Here is a 13374-nt window from a genome sequence, read left to right as displayed (position 1 = left end):
AAGCCTCGTCGCGCGCCCTGACGTGCTCGCGACCGCGTCCAACGCTTATCAGCTCAGTCCGTCTCCCCATGCTCTGCGTCTGTGCAAAAAATCTACCCCAAAGAAACTCAGTTGCTTGTCCCCTACCCGTTGCCCTTTCCCGCAGTTCATTGGAGGCTACCTGCGCGGGAAGTTGCCTTAATATTCGAAAAGAAGATACAAAGATTTGGCTGCAGCTTGAACCCTTTACATGGAGGTCAAAATCACAAATAAAGTTTCGAACCAACCGCTGAGCCACCATGAATTCTTGTAACTATGGGCACAAATATTATTTAAATCAAAAAGTAAAATATAAATTAATAATAAAACAAATAATTAATGATTTCACATCGTAATTGGACATTTAAGTTGTTGTTTTCTGTGGTCGAATCAAAATTAAAAGGTCTTAGGGTAAAAAAATATTAGGTTTAAAAAATTCGTGGTACGAAAAATGTGTCAAAACATGATAAAATTGTAAAATTAAGGGTTCAAAAAGCCCCCCAAGCTCCTTCGGAACTTGACCACCGCATTCGTCTCGAAAAGTTATGCAGTTTAAAAAAAAAAACACCTCAATCGGACCTCCGAGCACAAAGTTATCGCATTTCAAAGATTTCGACCCTTTCCAAACAATTTCTCAAGCGCCAGGCACTAAAACGCACCGTTTCTTTTATTTCTCGAAAAGTTATGCAGTTTAAAAAAAAAAAACACCTCAATCGGACCTCCGTTATCGCATTTCAAAGATTTCGACCCTTTCCAAACAATTTCTCAAGCGCCAGGCACTAAAACGCACCGTTTCTTTTATTTCTCGAAAAGTTATGCAGTTTAAAAAAAAAAAACACCTCAATCGGACCTCCGAGCACAAAGTTATCGCATTTCAAAGATTTCGACCCTTTCCAAACAATTTCTCAAGCGCCAGGCACTAAAACGCACCGTTTCTTTTATTTCTCGAAAAGTTATGCAGTTTAAAAAAAAAAAACACCTCAATCGGACCTCCGAGCACAAAGTTATCGCATTTCAAAGATTTCGACCCTTTCCAAACAATTTCTCAAGCGCCAGGCACTAAAACGCACCGTTTCTTTTATTTCTCGAAAAGTTATGCAGTTTAAAAAAAAAAAAACACCTCAATCGGACCTCCGAGCACAAAGTTATCGCATTTCAAAGATTTCGACCCTTTCCAAACAATTTCTCAAGCGCCAGGCACTAAAACGCACCGTTTCTTTTATTTCTCGAAAAGTTATGCAGTTTAAAAAAAAAAAACACCTCAATCGGACCTCCGAGCACAAAGTTATCGCATTTCAAAGATTTCGACCCTTTCCAAACAATTTCTCAAGCGCCAGGCACTAAAACGCACCGTTTCTTTTATTTCTCGAAAAGTTATGCAGTTTAAAAAAAAAAACCCCTCAATTCGGACCTCCGAGGCACAAAAGTTTTCGCATTTCAAAGATTTTGGCCCCTTTCCAAACAATTTCTCAAGCGCCAGGCACTAAAACGCACCGTTTCTTTTATTTCTCGAAAAGTTATGCAGTTTAAAAAAAAAAAACACCTCAATCGGACCTCCGAGCACAAAGTTATCGCATTTCAAAGATTTCGACCCTTTCCAAACAATTTCTCAAGCGCCAGGCACTAAAACGCACCGTTTCTTTTATTTCTCGAAAAGTTATGCAGTTTAAAAAAAAAAAACACCTCAATCGGACCTCCGAGCACAAAGTTATCGCATTTCAAAGATTTCGACCCTTTCCAAACAATTTCTCAAGCGCCAGGCACTAAAACGCACCGTTTCTTTTATTTCTCGAAAAGTTATGCAGTTTAAAAAAAAAAAACACCTCAATCGGACCTCCGAGCACAAAGTTATCGCATTTCAAAGATTTCGACCCTTTCCAAACAATTTCTCAAGCGCCAGGCACTAAAACGCACCGTTTCTTTTATTTCTCGAAAAGTTATGCAGTTTAAAAAAAAAAAACACCTCAATCGGACCTCCGAGCACAAAGTTATCGCATTTCAAAGATTTCGACCCTTTCCAAACAATTTCTCAAGCGCCAGGCACTAAAACGCACCGTTTCTTTTATTTCTCGAAAAGTTATGCAGTTTAAAAAAAAAAAACACCTCAATCGGACCTCCGTTATCGCATTTCAAAGATTTCGACCCTTTCCAAACAATTTCTCAAGCGCCAGGCACTAAAACGCACCGTTTCTTTTATTTCAACTTACTATAAAAGGGACCTTTCCTCACATATTCCCGCACAAATGAAGCACACTTTTTCAGCTTCCCCCCAAAACCATATTATTCTCTCCAGTTCCCATTCAACTCCCATCACCTAATTTCGTATTCTTTCCCCCACAAAATCATTGTTCCTCTATTTCCTTCTTCTCTCCTCTCGGGCAACCAGCAATTCAACTCAAGTTATCTTTATACTTCTTCATTTTGTTTTTCAGGAACTGGAATTATGGGTACACAAATGGCACAAATTCTCTGGGTATGTTTCGTTTTTCTCCGTTTAATTTTGTATTTGATTTCAACTATCTATTCGCTTCTGGAAAAGAGTACATCTACTCCTGTTGTCTGATAAATTTGATGTTTACATTATGCTAACTTTATCTGGGCATGGAGTTACTGTTACTTGGCTTTACAGTTGTGGTCACTATACTATAAGAGTGTATATCCGTTTCGGTTTTTGTTACTTTTAATGTCCATGACATGTTGCTTTTAATTCATGTTTTTAACAAAGTATGCTTCCTCAATCCTTGTATCGGAGATGCATGTACCATATTGAAATCTTGAAATCTTTTACATCTGCAGCAGCCCTCTGGAGCAAGGCCTGCCTCGTTAATTATGTAACAGAGGTGGAATTTGTCAGATGGGGATTGTGGTGGAGGAGAAAAAATAGATGGTGCCAAATTTAAACATAATAATCAAATCCTAATTGATTCGCCTAAAGAACATTAAAATTTATCGTGTTATTATTATTATTATTATTATTTTGGTATTGATCAGCTCTTAAACGAATTTGTAGGAAAATCACCAGTAATCCTTGATAAGAATTCAGCAGCTGACATATTTTTTTTTTCTTCCCCTACTTTCTCTGACAATGTAGTTGATTACTTTTTTCTTACTAAACAAGTTTTGTCCACAGATTTTTTTGATAAGAAATTACAAACTTTCACGTGTATTTTCGTCTAAACAAATTTTATGAGTTAAGTTTTTTTTTCTCTACAGTATGGATATAGATTCTAACATTTCTTTGTTCCAACTATATGCTGCATACAGGATGACGAAGATGATGATGTCAATGATGCTCGAGATGCCGGTGGCTGCAGAGAGTAAGAAATATGCAATTTGAAATGTGTTACATTTAGTAGTACTTCCTTCAATGCTATCGTATATTTGGAGCTTCTTTAAAAATTTTCATTGGTCACATGCTCGTATGAAAAATTCCTGATTAATGATATATAAAATCATGAAAACATAGGTCCAGTTGTTTAATATGTTCTTGCTTTTCTTTTCCCAAATGGCATTATATTTTCATTGTGGTTGCCTCTGCTATTTGCAAATCTTTTACCTCTTCAGATATCGCAGAATCATCAAGTCGGTGTAAAGAGCATGGAAATGTTAGAAGTAATAGCTGCCCTTGAGCTGAAGGGAGTCTTTAGCTGCATTGCTCCAATGCCTGAGAAATCGAACAAACTTTGAAACCAGTGAACAGGTACTGCTTTGCTTTTAAATTCCTGAAATTATGCTGCTTACTGACAATTTCATATCTCATTCTCCACTTTCTTCAACTCCTCTGACATATGTTTATTGCACACAAAAGACAAATAGGTTCAGCTAAGTTCAGTGGAATTCTATTAGGGATTGCCTTGTTAATTAATTAATTTATTTTTATTGTTTTTTTCCAAAGAATAAGTGGTTGCCAATTGCGTTAATTTGTTCCTATGCATCAGCCAAATGCTAGAAAATTAGGAGGCCAAACTGAAGGCTATTGCTTTCTCAATTGCAACCCTTTTATTTATTTATTTTTTATAAATTGTGATCCTCTCATAATTTAAATAAAATCAATAATATACCCACAAAGAATATTGTATGACACCACAGACAATATTCACTACTATACATGTATTTTCAATAGAGTTTATTTATTTGTGCTTCAATCAATACGACAAAATCCTAGCCTTTAAATCATAATTGATTCAATGGTTGAGGTTAATGTTGTTGATACAAGAGTTTGGTTTGAACTATAAGTTTCTTCTCTTGTAGTAAAATATTTGCTATTCATGTATAACAATGCTGCTTACATTGGAGAGAAATTGGCAGATAATATAAAATACAGAAATAAAATGGATGTAATCTCTCCCTCATGTTTTCACGAGCATGAAATATTATGTGTATACTGGTTCATATAACAATAACTGGAAAAAAAAATATAATAACTCATAAATTTTGGTATGTGAATTATATATGAACTTAACTTTTAGGCCATACTACTAGTCAAACCTACGCACCCGAAAAGAAGAACACCCAGTGCATAGGAAACAAAGAAAAATTATAAACTACATAATAATAAGTTTTATTGAAAGAAATTTTTTGTTCAGATACATACATCAACATTGAAAATATTAGACCGTTCAAAGTAATAGTTATGTATATTATCACTAATACAACACTAGTTGTCGAGTGTGAACGGCAAATTGTTACTAAATAACGTTAAACTTCTTGGTTCCCATCTACCTGAGTCCTGAGAACCTCAATTTCCTTCAAACACTCCTCTTTCTCCTTCAATAAATGTGTCTCAGCGGAAATCTTTCCAGAAGCAACAGCCTCCACCCTCTTGATTTCTGCTTCCCTGAACTGTAATCTCACCAGGCCCTCTATCCTCTTCTCTCCTTGTTTGGCCTGATTGAAATGAAGCATTTAATATTTAGAGAAGTTATGGATCACAGTATCCATAAAAATTATAACAGATGCATCCTTACACGTATACAATTTCTGAAATAACTTATGTTTGGGAGAGATACTGTTTGGGAGAAATACATCGACGAGACCAGGAATGACGAGCAGATATGACGAGCAGATATCTGATGGCAGAGTCCTGCGAACCGGTGTGTTCCGTAAAAGCCTGGTGCGCGGAGGAACAGGAGCAGAAATATCCTGCTCGTCCACGATGTTGTCATCCGCGAGGCCAATTCCCTATAAGAGGTATACGGCCATTCCGGCTAGAGGTCGATAGGCGAGGAGACCCGGTCGACGGCAGTTGGCAAGACATGCTCTCCAGCCCGAGAATCTAGGCACGACAGCCACGCTTTCCCCTGAACCGTGGCGTAACACGCAAGATCTCACAGAACCACGACAGCCACGCTTTCCCCTGAACCGTGGCGTAACACGCAAGATCTCGCAGAACCACGACAGCCACGCTTTCCCCTGAACCATGGCGTAACACGCAAGATCCCCCGTTTGCCCATAACGCAGCAGTCAGAGCCCCAGACCGTCTCGAAAAAAGCGGAAAACTGGGATTCAGAGGAAGCCTATAAAAAGGTAGCCAACGAAGGTAAAAGGGTTAGCAATTTTGATTCTAAAAGAGAGAAAACAATCTAAGGGCCATAAGATTTGTGGCAAGCGTTCCCCGAACCTTCATATCTGACTTGAGCGTCGGAGGGTTTGCGCCGGGAAAACAACCGGCGTACTCTAACTTGTCTGTGTGCGCAGGAACCTCCGGGGAAGAAGCCTTACGCGGAGACCTCCTGGTCGTGGTGAAGTTGATCGAGCAGAGATCCTGGTCGTAGGACGAGGAGAACCAGAATCTCGCATCAACATTTTGGCGCCGTCTGTGGGGAACAGAGCAAAAAGCTTCTGTTGATAGCAAGAAGAGGGGTGAAGCAAGTGAAAAGCAATGGAGACAGGAGGAAGTAGTGCACAAGGAGGCGATAGGAGGCTTCACGACCCCGTGGCGCTGAGGGAGATAGTCAGTGAAGCACGGGAAAAAGTCATGTTCGACCGGATGGAACGGATGGAAAAACAGATGGAGACCTTGACAACCATCCTGCATGAGCTGCGGAGCGAGCGAAGGGTAACCCAAGAGGGAAGGGTGAGAGGCGGAGGAGTGGCACAGGGTCCCGATAGTGCGAGGAGAAGTCAAACCACCGGGGGATATGGTGGTGAGAGAAGTAACGTGCCTCTGCGGGGAGAATTCCATAGAGAAAGAGAGCAGTCCCCGGCAAGACAGATTTCGGACGAGGCCGACGGGGTGGTGAATGCGGAGGAAACAGAGTTGAGGCAACACTTGCATGATGTAGAGCAAGAGCGGGATCAAGTTGTTGCACGTGACCCTGGTCGTGCAGGGCAGCTGGAGGAGGAAGTGCGCAGACTAGCGCAGGTAATTGACGACATGCAAGGAAGGAACAGGGCCCCTGGTTGGAGGATAATGCTGGACGGAGAATCACCGCTCGCAGCAGAGATCATGAGGGCGGTTATTCCGAGAGATTTCCGCCTCCCAGACCTCAGATACTCGGGAAGAACTGACCCGCTGGTGCACATAGAGCGCTTCAACGACATAACTGGGGTACAAGGATTATCTCAATCCCAAAGGTGCAGGGTGTTCCCACTATCCCTTGAGGGACGTGCACGAGAATGGTACAGGAAACTTCCTCGGGGCAGCGTTAAAACCTTCGAGCAGATGTGCCAGGAATTCGCCGAGCAGTTTAGTGGGGCAATGGCACCAGAGGATGACATGATGGAGCTGAAAAGCATGAAACAGGGGGAGCAAGAAACCCTTCGGGAATTCATCAAGAGGTTTCATCGGGCTGTCCTCGATTTGGGAGCCTTCAACCACCCTCAGGCGTTAAGGGGGTTGAAAGACGGGGTGAAGATAGGAAGGCTGTGGTACAATTTGAGAAGCCCAGCCATTCAAACGTACGTAGCCGCATACGAGCAGGCTAAGAGAGACATCGAGATTGAAGAGGAGAAGGCTGCACGGATTAAGACAGACCAGTTAGAAGGGTCGGGGGGGAAAGAGAAGAAAGCATTACCGGGGAATGGACCGATTAGGAGGAGGGACCACCAGGCCTCCGGTAGTGGAGCAGGAGGTCGGGTAACTGCTTACCAGCCTCATCAGAGGCCACCACAGTATCAGCGCAGCAGGGCGCAACCTCCTCGTTCCCCAGCTAGGGAGCCTTGGAGAAGGCATGATTCGACATCTGCTAGTCTTCATCGATATTCCCACGGTAGCAGAACGAGCAGACCAGAAGTGCTTCCACCGCCCCCGACTCAGAGCGGGGCAAACAGAGAAAGAGCAGTGCACCTGATCGACCAGGACCAGGACTATGGGCGGTACACTTCCTTGAAGATGTCCCTGGATGAGGTGTACGAGGCCATAAAGGATCGAGGGCTGCTGCACCTCCCCACACCAATAACAAAGCTACCCAACAGGAGGGATAGAGGACGTTATTGTAAGTTCCATGGCACCCATGGCCATACCACAGCAGAGTGTAGAGATCTCAAGACCCAGGTCGAAGATCTGGTGAGAAATCGGTACCTGGACGAGTTTGTGGATGGGACTTTCCTGACGGTGGCCACAGCAGGTGAAGGGGAGCAGAGTGATAGAGACTTGAGGCGCGAGCAGCCCGCAGTAAGGGTGATAGCTGGGGGCCCAACATTGGCCGGAGATTCCAACAGATCCAGAAAAAATTATGCTAGGTACGCCATGACCAGTAAAGAGATACTCTTCAACACCCCAGCAGCCAAACGAGCAAGGGTCAGGCAAGTGCCAATCATGTGGACGGATGAGGATGAGAAAGGGGTTCTATACCCCCACGAGGATGCTTTAGTCATCAAGGCTACTGTTGCCAGCAAGAAATTTGACCGGATATTGATTGATACAGGGAGCTCAGTTGATGTGTTATTCAAGTCAACCCTGGAAGAGATGGGAATAGCCGACCGGAAGTTGGAATACACCAACACCTCCTTGAAGGGGTTCGGAGGAGGGAAGCTGGTCCCGCTGGGCGTGGTCGAACTGCCTATCACAATTGGGAGTTCCCCGACAGAAAGGACAATAATGCTGGACTTTGTCGTAGTGGATGAGGAAGGTCCTTACCAGATGATCCTAGGTCGGCCATTTTTAAGGATGAGCAAAGCGGTGTTGTCCAACCATTATCTGGCTCTGAAGTACCGGGTGAATGGGGTAGTAGGAGTGGTACGAGGAGACCAGAGGATCGCGAGAAGCTGCTACTCCTCGGCAGCAAGGGAAGCAATGCAGATAACATCCCTCGATACCCGAGTGGAAAACAAGAACGGCAGACAAGAACCTGTAGAGGATCTGGAAACCGTAAGCCTGGGGCCAGAGAACCGGGGAAAGACGATCAGAATCGGGTCGAAACTTAAGGGAGAGCGAAAGTAGGAGTTGGTGAAATGCTTACAGGCTCATGCTGATGTGTTTGCTTGGACACATGAAGACATGTCAGGGATTGACCCTGAGGTAGCATGTCATAAGTTGGCAATAAAGAAAGGTGCTCGGGCAGTAAGGCAGAAGAGGAGGTGCTTCAACCAGGAGAGGTATGAGGCTATAAATGGCGAGGTGGAGAAGCTCCTGGGAGCAGGGTTCATTCGGGAAGTCAGTTACCCTGAGTGGATATCGAATGTAGTGTTGGTAAAGAAGGCAAACGGCAAGTGGAGGATGTGTGTGGATTTCACAGACCTCAATAAGGCGTGCCCGAAAGACAGCTTCCCTTTGCTCAAGATCGATCAGTTAGTAGACTCAACGGCTGGGCACGGTCTGCTTAGCTTCATGGACGCGTTCTCGGGATACAACCAGATCCCCATGCACGAGCAGGATGAGGAGAACACGGCTTTCATCACTAACCAAGGTTTGTTCTATTACAGGGTAATGCCATTCGGTCTCAAAAATGCTGGGGCCACCTATCAAAGGCTGGTGAACAAAGTCTTTAAGCCGTTGATTGGGAGAACCATGGAGGTGTACGTGGATGACATGATCACCAAGTCCAAAATCCCGGAGGAACATGTCAGACACCTCGATGAGACATTCGAGCTTTTGAGGAAGTATAAGATGAAGCTCAACCCGGAGAAGTGTGCTTTTGGGGTCGAGTCAGGGAAATTCCTTGGATTCATGGTGAGCCATAGGGGGATTGAAGCGAATCCCGAGAAAATTCAGGCGGTTGCGCAGATGAAGTCTCCTCGAAACCTGAAGGAGATGCAGAGCCTCACGGGGAAGTTGGCGGCGTTGAGCAGATTCATATCCAAGGCTACAGATAAGTGTCAGCCATTCTTTCAAGTGATAAGGAGGGGAAAGAAAACAGAATGGACCCCAGAATGCGAGGAAGCCTTCCAGAACTTGAAACAATACTTGCAACAAGCTCCGCTGCTGTCCACACCGAGGGAGGGGGACAAGTTATATCTGTATTTGGCGGTATCGGATCGGGCCGCCAGTTCTGTTCTGGTGAGAGAGGAAGAAGGAGTTCAGTATTCGATATACTACACCAGCAAGGCCCTCCTCGACGCTGAGACCAGATACCCACCGTTGGAGAAATGGGCACTTGCCCTTGTGGTTGCTGCTCGGAAGTTGAGGCCATATTTTCAAGCATTCCCAGTCTCGGTAATAACAAACCAGCCATTGCGTCAAACTCTGCACAAGCCAGATGCCTCTGGTCGGCTCGTCAAGTGGGCTGTAGAGCTGAGCGAGTTCGACATAGACTATAAACCCCGCGCAGCAATAAAGGCCCAGGCAATGGCCGATTTCGTAGCTGAGTTCACAGAGCCCGAAGTATGCTTAGATCAACAAGATGCAGTTATAGGCAGTGACGAAACTCAAGTATGGCAGATGTCTGTGGATGGGTCGTCAGGGGAGCGGGGTTCAGGAGCAGGGATTGTCTTGGAAGGCCCAGAGGGGGAGGAGATCTCTTATGCTGTAAAATTGGAATTTGCAGCCACAAATAACCAGGCAGAGTATGAAGCCTTGATAGCAGGTCTGGAATTGGCTCAGGCCGTGAAAGCAGACAGAGTTAAGATCAGAACTGATTCCCAGCTGGTTGCGAATCATGTCAATGAAAGATTCCAACCAAGAGAGGAGAAGATGGAGCAATACCTGAAGATAGTCAAGCAGATGATGGGGAAATTCGAGGCAGTGGAGGTGATACAAATTCCCAGGGAGCAGAATAGTCGAGCAGACATTTTGGCTAGGATGGCAGCAGTAGCCGACCCAAAAATGCCAAAGTCGGTCCCTCTGGAGGTGAAGTCCGGCCCAAGTATCGAGCAGAATTTGGGGGTGCTGCGGATAGAACAGAAATGCTCGTGGAGGGACCCGATAGTTTCATACCTTAGAGACGGGTCATTACCACCAGATAAGCTGCGAGCTCGGAAGATTAGAGCCCAGGCCTCGAGATACACGATGATTGATGGGGTATTGTATCGGCGAGGATACACACTACCGTTCCTTCGGTGTTTGGATGAGGACGACGCGGATTACGTACTGAGAGAAGTACATGAAGGAATTTGCGGAAATCATTCTGGCGGGAGGTCCCTGGCCCACAAGGTTCTAAGGCAGGGATATTTCTGGCCGACAATGCACCGGGATGCGCAAGAGAAGACCAGGAGTTGTGTAAGCTGCCAGAGTTTTGCAAATTTCTCTAACCAGCCCCCAGAGAAGCTCACCTCTATGGCCTCCCCTTGGCCATTTGCTCGATGGGGAATTGATCTGATCGGCCCATTGCCAAAGGGACGAGGAGCAGCAACACATGCAATAGTTGCTATAGATTACTTCACGAAGTGGATAGAGGTAGAGGCCCTTAGCAGGATCACAGAGAAGAAAACAACAGACTTCGTGTGGAGAAACCTGGTCTGTCGATACGGGATCCCTTATGCCTTGGTAACGGATAATGGCAGGCAGTTCGATAATCACAGCTTCAGGGATTTCTGCCAGAACCTCGGGATAGAGCTGAAGTATTGCTCGCCTGCTCACCCTCAATCGAATGGACAAGTAGAAGCAGCCAACAAGACCATCAAGAGGCTTTTGAAAACCAGGCTCGGAGCAAAAAAGGGTGCGTGGGTTGACGAGCTGCCAGGTGTGCTATGGGCATACAGAACAACCCACAAAACCGCAACTGGGGAGACACCTTTCACTTTGGCTTTCGGACATGAAGCGGTCGTGCCGGCTGAGATAGGAACGACCACACACCGGACAAATCATTTCAATGAGCAGGAGAACGACGAGCAGATATGTTTGAATCTTGATCTGCTAACGGAGAAGAGGGAGCAAGCAGCCAAACGATCAGGCATTTACCAACAGAGGGTTGCTCGGTATTACAACCAGAAGGTGAACATACGGCAATTCAGGGTCGGAGACTGGGTACTGAGAAGAGTGAATCAGAGCACCAAAGATTCGACTCAAGGAGTGCTGGGACCGAATTGGGAAGGGCCATATAGAGTCAAGCAGATAGCGGGACCCGGAGCTTACAAGCTGGTTCGCGCAGACGGCCACGAGGTGAAACGCCCATGGAACGCAGCACACCTCCAGAAATACTTCCAGCAAGATTTGTACACATGTGAAAGCTATTTTTGCTCATGTTCATTACCGTTTATCTTTCACCCTTATTGTCAAAGCAAGTTCATGTAAAATCAAAACCTGCAATTGATGGAACTTCAAACTGTAAGAAAAATCCAAGGCACGCAAAGGCTCACTGAGTCTCAAAGCCTGTCTTATGGCGAGACAGAAGCCAAGCGTGCCAGGATCTGCTCGGCCACGAGAAGGCAGCAGAATCCCAACCCTCGAAAAATCAAAGGCATGCAAAGGCTCACCAAGTCTCAAAGCCTGTCTTATGGCGAGACAGAAGCCAAGCGTGCCAGGATCTGCTCGGCCACGAGAAGGCAGCAGAATCCCAACCCTCGAAAAATCAAAGGCACGCAAAGGCTCACCGAGTCTCAAAGCCTGTCTTATGGTGAGACAGAAGCCAAGCATGTCAGGATCTGCTCGGCCACGAGAAGGCAGCAGAATCCCAATCCTCGAAAAATCCAAGGCACGCAAAGGCTCACCAAGTCTCAAAGCCTGTCTTATTGCGAGACAGAAGCCAAGCGTGCCAGGATCTGCTCGGCCACGAGAAGGCAGCAGAATCCCAACCCTCGAAAAATCAAAGGCACGCAAAGGCTCACCAAGTCTCAAAGCCTGTCTTATGGCGAGACAGAAGCCAAGCGTGCCAGGATTTGCTCGGCCACGAGAAGGCAGCAGAATCCCAATCCTCGAAAAATCCAAGGCACGCAAAGGCTCACCAAGTCTCAAAGCCTGTCTTATGGCGAGACAGAAGCCAAGCGTGCCAGGATCTGCTCGGCCACGAGAAGGCAGCAGAATCCCAATCCTCGAAAAATCCAAGGCACGCAAAGGCTCACCAAGTCTCAAAGCCCTTCTTATGGCGAGACAGAAGCCAAGCGTGCCAGGATCTGCTCGGCCACGAGAAGGCAGCAGAATCCCAACCCTCGAAAAATCAAAGGCACGCAAAGGCTCACCAAGTCTCAAAGCCTGTCTTATGGCGAGACAGAAGCCAAGCGTGCCAGGATCTGCTCGGCCACGAGAAGGCAGCAGAATCCCAACCCTCGAAAAATCAAAGGCACGCAAAGGCTCACCGAGTCTCAAAGCCTGTCTTATGGCGAGACAGAAGCCAAGCGTGCCAGGATCTGCTCGGCCACGAGAAGGCAGCAAAATCCCAACCCTCGAAAAATCAAAGGCACGCAAAGGCTCACCGAGTCTCAAAGCCTGTCTTATGGCGAGACAGAAGCCAAGCGTGCCAGGATCTGCTCGGCCACGAGAAGGCAGGAGAATCCCAATCCTCGAAAAATCCAAGGCACGCAAAGGCTCACCAAGTCTCAAGGCCTGTCTTATGGCGAGACAGAAGCCAAGCATGCCAGGATCTGCTCGGCCACGAGAAGGCAGCAGAATCCCAATCCTCGAAAAATCCAAGGCACGCAAAGGCTCACCAAGTCTCAAAGCCTGTCTAATGGCGAGACAGAAGCCAAGCGTGCCAGGATCTGCTCGTCCACGAGAAGGCAGCAGAATCCCAACCCTCGAAAAACCCAAGGCACGCAAAGGCTCACCGAGTCTCAAAGCCTGTCTTATGGCGAGACAGAAGCCAAGCATGGCGGGATCTGCTCGACCGCGTAAAGGCGAGCAGAATCCCGAACATCGGAAAATTTTCTAAGGTAGGTGGCAAAACCATATACCAAGCCATAGCCAGCTCGACCAGACGAAGACGAGCAGGCTCCCGTAATTACCACACAAGAGAGTAATCAAAAATATTTCTATTAATTTGTTAATAATTAACAAAGCAGATAATCTTCACAAACATTGTTCATTACAATACAAGAAACATA

The sequence above is a fragment of the Citrus clementina genome, unplaced genomic scaffold (assembly GCF_000493195.1).
Source record: "Citrus clementina cultivar Clemenules unplaced genomic scaffold, Citrus_clementina_v1.0 scaffold_8, whole genome shotgun sequence".
NCBI lineage: Eukaryota > Viridiplantae > Streptophyta > Magnoliopsida > Sapindales > Rutaceae > Citrus > Citrus x clementina.
This window is presented reverse-complemented; position numbering follows the sequence as displayed.